This window comes from Colius striatus, chromosome 9, assembly GCF_028858725.1.
Source record: "Colius striatus isolate bColStr4 chromosome 9, bColStr4.1.hap1, whole genome shotgun sequence".
Lineage (NCBI taxonomy): Eukaryota > Metazoa > Chordata > Aves > Coliiformes > Coliidae > Colius > Colius striatus.
The window spans coordinates 18,694,990-18,701,138 of record NC_084767.1 but is presented as its reverse complement, the minus strand read 5'-3'; positions in this window follow the sequence as shown (position 1 = coordinate 18,701,138).

The following is a 6,149-nucleotide window of genomic DNA, read 5'->3' as shown; positions in this document are numbered from 1 at the left end:
GTGAAATGATGTGATGTGAGCCCTCCTACACGCTGTCACGGTGAAAAATATGCATCAGACACAACCTCAGAAATCAAATGTGTTCATAGCCCCTGAAAATCTGTCATTATCTTCATCCTAGTATCTTCTCTCAGCAGTGTTTATGCAGCAGCCAAGGTCAGCAGTGTCTGCTCTGGAGGAGACTGTCGCAGGAGAGGAGCTTTTTATATTCCAGTTTCCTATCTGTTAACATTGCTTCACATGTGACTCTTGGCCTTGCCTGGAATTGGATATGTAGGCAGCTGGTAAAGCCATTTCAGAAATCTGAGCAGCTCTGTCATCTTCAGAAATAACTCGAGGTGCACTCAGAAACATGGATGTGTTCAAAACATGCACCATGCTTGGCTTGTGGAAACGATACAGCTCCCTGGAGGTGTATGGCACTGTGCTGCTTGAAACAGGCCAGCTCGGCCATGCTGAGCTGAGGAGGCTTGTGCCAGCAGTGGGTGAGGGCAGCATCTCTCCAGCTGAGATGGTCAGGGGGTTATGTGGAAGGTGGAGGGGTAGAGCAGAGAGCGACAGCTACAGTGGTGCCTGGGGAGGAAGAGCAGATGGCAGCATTTATCTGGGCAGGCAGATATGCACTGCTGCTGAGGATAAGGGATGGTGAGCCTGTGTCATGCAGTAAACAAGGAAGGTTTAGATACCTCCTGCCTCCATGCCAGGCCTGGGCCACTCCATGGCCAGAGCTGTCCCCTGTGATAAGACTAGGGCAGGAGCTGGGGCAGAGGCCGACTGGGGCTCTCAGGCAGCAGCAGGCAGCAGCCATCAGCCTGCCTGGCCCTGCCTTGAGGCTGTGCAAGAACCACAGTAAAGACAGGCAATGCATGCCTGCTCCTATGTGGAAATAAGGAATTGTGAGTCTATTGTCTTAAGCATTAATGTTAGTGCGATCTGAATAATTACTCAGTCAACAGTAATCGTTTCCAGAGGCAAAATTTGCAGTGCTTATAAAAAACTGTGGTTAGACTGCAAATTTAGCGTATCAAAAGTAAATGGCAGATGTATGAAATGCTCAGGTTTATCTGGTTTGCAGATGAATCCTTAATGTATTATACATTTCATGTGTTCAACATGAAAACACCATGGAGTTTTCTCTTATATTGTAACTCTACACAAATTGGTGGTTATAGAAATACCTTATGTTCCAGCCAGCTCTGCCACAGCACCACCAGCTACTGCATACAACCATTGTAGCCCAGAGTGATACCACTCTCCTGGCAGCCTTGGCTGGGTGCTCCCCGGGCTGCAAACCCCACTTGTGATCCAACATCAAGGATGCTTCACAGAGATTATGAAAACCACATAGAAATAGTGGCCAGTAAATGGCCTGGGCAGTTGTGGAGCAAATTTACAGTAGAGGAAGGACCCGTCCTAGTCCTCCCAAATGACCACTCAGAAAGCGGTTGGTGTGTTTCATTGCAGACTTCTAAACCACACTTTCAGCTGTTAGATGAAGAGCAGCATGTGGGAAATGAGGTCACCAAGATTCCTGTAAAGTGAAATCCAATGCTGAGGAGCCACAGAGCAGAGGAGTTCCTCTGTCACTGGAGGAGAAGCAGCAAATCTTTGTATGCCTGAGAAGTCACCTCTTGTGTGAATAATTTGCTTTTCTGCCAACAGATCTTCTAACATGGCCTAGAGCAGGCAGGCAGGGGCTGGGGGAGGAAGCAGCACCGAGGGCTACTGTGAGGCTGCAGGCCGCTCATGGCCAGGGAGCTGCCAGGCTCCTGCTTGTGTGTGGTCACATAACCTTCACTCTGTGTGCCACTGCCACCCGATATGGCCATCCCCAGAGCTCCTGGTCTGCTCCAGGTTAAGCTGGTGACTGCCCACAGCAGCTCTGCTCTTTCTCTTCTGCTTGGGCAAGGCCCTTCTCAAAGGATCTTCTGCCTTACTGAGACTACTGTGTCCTCCTCACAGTAGCCATCTTGAGAGCTGGGAGTTAAGAAAACAGATGAGGATTTACTGATGGGAATCTTGCTTATGGGGCAAAGCAAAATCCAGCTTATAAGTGTTTGCTGAGTCTGCCAGTTGTCTTTAAGAGGCTCTGTGCCCCCATGTTTTTGACAGAAATCCTGCAAAAGAGATGAAGGCAGGGTGGCTGTGGCACTCATGCGAGGACTGGATAAACCACCCAAATTGCATCTGCTCAAGTGGAGTCAGCTTTGCCCAAAACCATCCTAGGCCTCACCTAGCACTCACCTAGGACTTCAGTAGTTTTCCATCATGTGGTGTCACGCTGGTCAGGCAAGAGACACAAGTCTGGCCCTGCCAGCTATCAGGGCAGGGCATCTGCTTTCCATTGCAGCTCTGCAGCAGGATGCACCCCGGGGCGATCCTGCCAAGCAGGGCAACACCTGTGCCATGGGGCTGTGCCCCCCTGCCCTCCTTCCCTGGCCCCTCAGCCTTTGCAGTGCCTTCAGCACTCCACATTGGAGCAAGGATCTGGATCTTAGCAGAGATGGGCTTTCTGAGGGCACGCAGGTGCCATGGGGATGGGCTCAAGCCCATGGCTGCGGCTGGAAACTGCCGCTCCCGGAGCGGCCTTTGCCAGACATTTCTCAGAATCGCGACCCTCCGGGTGGATTTGGCTGTTCCCACCCAGGTCCCACTCCACAACGCCGGGACCCGTCACAGCCAACTCCTTCTCCCGCCCCTCCAGAAGCCGCCAGCCGTTCCGGTTTCCATCACTAGATGGTGCAGGAGGCGAGCGAGCGCGGACGAGGACGGAGCCCGCGCCCCACGCACTCCATCATCTGACCCCTGTGCACCTCACCTCTGTGCTCCCTCCTCCCCATCCTGTCCAGCCCCAGGCACCCCCATTTGCCACTGCTTACCCCATGCACCCCTTCCATTCCTCTGCACGCCACGCACCTGATGCACTCCTCGCACCCCCTGCCCGCCCCGAGACACGCTGCCCGGGGAGCTGGGAGCCTCCATTCTGCCAGGGGATCAGACCCCTTCCGGAGGGACGAGGGTGGCTGGTGCTGCCAATAGCCACCGGGCCCTCGAAGTCACAGAATCACTGAGGTTGGAAAAGACCTTCAAGATCATCCCATCCAATCGTTACCCCTGCACTGCCACCCGCACCACCGAACCATGTCCCCAGTCAATCAGCTCAGGGAGGACAGGTGCTCTGTGGCCTCCTGGCACCCCTCACATTTGACAGAGAAGAAAGCAAGTGTTTCTTCAAATACAAAAAAATAAATAGCTGTTTTCATTAATAAAGCAAACAGCCTGAAGCACGCTGGAGCAGCATCTTTGCACAGCAAGAGAATGACCTTGTGTGTGTTCCCTGCCTGCAGCAGCAGCACTGGCTGCAGCCCAGGCCCTCCCCACCTACCTTCCCTGCACGAAGCAACTGCCTTAGGACTCTGTAAAAATTCAAAGTACTTAAATGTCCCAGAGTGAGAAGCTGCCCCTGGACTGGACAAGCTCGGTGGGTGTTTCCTGACAGCCTGAGCTTTCCCAGGGAGAAAGAGAGGCGCAAAAGAACTTGCAGAGAAATTCCCTTACAGTCAGGAGCTGTTTGTGTCTGTTGTTATATGTGTGGGGAAGGCTTTTTTTCCCCCTGAAGTAATAATAGCCTCTTTCACACACGAGAAAGGAGAGGAGAGGGAACTTTTCCAAAGAGCCTCTTTACCTCTCGTCCTATGATGCATTTATCCTAATACAAATGGACCAGCAGAGATTTTTTTTAAGATCAGCCATCCAGTAACAAGAGCAAAGTTAAACATCACCAAACAAAAGCTGCAGTAGAAAGGAGGTGTGGTGGTGGAAATAATGCCGGGCTAAGTAGGAAACTTTAATGATGATACATGGAAAAAGTTAAACAATTAGAACTTGAATCAGTTTGGCCCTGGTCCCACCTCATTTAGTTAATAAATGGTGCCCTTCATTGTGTTTGATCTTATGCGTCTTTTTCCAAAGAAGTGGGAAGCCTGGAAGAGGCTCCTGGGCTTGGACAGCCCAGACGGTGGCTGCTGCGGGGATGGTGGGGGTCTCAGTGCGACCTCAGTACTGCAGGTGCCCTGTGTCCCTCTCTTCAGTCTCAGAGCCAGGGCTTGGCCCAGAGAGCTCACAGCAGCAGTGCCCAGGGCAGAAGTGCTGGGAAAGGCAGTGGCTGTCATGTATAAACACATCTGACACACGCTTCCACTCGACGGAGAATCACTAACTCAGGGGAGAGGCATAAGCAAGTTAATGATTTGAATATGTGCACTAATTAGACATGGAGTTGCACAGACCCAAATGGTATGGGGAAATCCTTCATGCCACGTGGGGATCCTCACAGGCTTTGTCTTCCTAAATATTTCTAGGCACATACAAGCAAGAATGTCCATAAATTAATACTTTTGAAACAAAACCTGTTGGATGCACTTAACTCACATCACTTTTGACTTTCCCACATACCAGTGAATCAAATACCAACCACTTATTAAAACTGAGATCTAGCTATGTAAGTGTCATGATTTAGTGAGGAGCTGCTTTTGCTTGGTAACAGGGGGAGGGGGCTGCAGTGCAGACCCAGTAAAGAGTTCTCAGATTTTCCTCCAGCTTTGGCAATCAGACCCACCTCCAGCACAGCTGGGCCAATCTGGTGCCTCTGCCATCACTATTTAAGGATGGGAATTTGAAGTGTGTGGAAGCAGGTGGAAAGGAAGGGCAAGATGGAGGTGACTATGTGGCTCCTCCATTCAGGAAAAGGCAGAAGGAGCAATGCCAGACCAGAGACATCCTTGCAGCCCGTAACTAAATGTAGAGAACCTGAGACAGAGGGGTGAGAGCTGGAGACTCCAGCTCAGAGGAAGCGAGCAGTTTAGACCCCAACCAGGAGAAGATGAGCTGGGAACGGCCCATGCAGGGCTGCCCCGTGTGTGGGAGACCCCTAGCTGCAGCAAGAGAGAGCTGGCAAGAAGCACTTCTCAGGAGTGAGATAAGAGGTAAGATACATCAGGAAAGGACTGACTGCATCCTCCATTCCCTGGCCCAGGCATTGCTTATGAGGGGAAGACGTAAGGACACTAAGCTCAGGGCTCTGAGCCCAGGAGGAGAAAAGGAGTGGGGGAAAGGTGATCTTAAAGAACTGGTTGCATTTCCATTGTTCTCCCTTCTCTGTATTATTTTTCCATTGCATATTTCTGCTTGTTATGTTTTAGTTCGAGGAGGATTAAATTAAGTTTTGTTTTCTTCCCCAGGCTGTGTAGCTTTGTCTGTTTTGTCTGGGACCATAAGCAGCAATTAAGCCCTCCCTGTCCTTTGGGAGTTCCAAAGTCTGTGGTACTGAAGTCTAATCGTGGTCTTTTGTCACTCAATGGGCCTAAACCAGACAGTAAGCCAACATCCCTTTATGACAGAGCTGCGAAACACCAGAGCCAGCCCTCACCTTCTCACCCTCCTGATTCCCCATGCTCCTACCACGCAGCAAGCCTCTGTGGCTCAAGGGTCAGTCAGTGATGAGGGGGTGGGGCATGGCTTTTGGGACCACCTTTGCCATCAGTACAGCTTGGGGCTCCCTGTGCTGGCACATAGGGAAGGAACCTGAGCAGTGCTGCACCCAGTGCCGTGCAAGAGGATTGTCAGGAGCACTATGTGCATATGGCTGGACCGTGGTTTACATCATCATCCTTGGGGAGAAGGATGTTTGGATCACTCTGACAGTGACAGGGTGAGTGATATATCCCCAGCCTCAGAGAGCTGTGGCTCCTGGGCCAGCAAGAACCTGGGCTGTCAGGTGGGAAAAGGCACCTTTGGAGTGGCACAATGGCCAGTTAAATGCTGTGATAAATCTAATCCATTGCCCTGGTGCAGTGGCAGATGCAGTAAGGCTTTGGACCACCACAAGACAAGCTGGGTCACATCAGTGAGAAGGAGCTGGGCATCCAAGGGTGAATCCAGCTCTGTGTCTAATGGGACACAGGGTCCCAGAAAAGTCTCATGAGTTAAAGAAAACCAACCAACACCCTGACAAAACACAGGCCAAACCTCAAACAAGGCTCTTAATGCACAATGCTATGAGAAACACAGCTCCCTGTTTCCAACAAGCTTTTAGAAGTTTATCCGGGGTCTTCCTTACCTGGGTGCCAAGGGACCCCATCATGTACAAG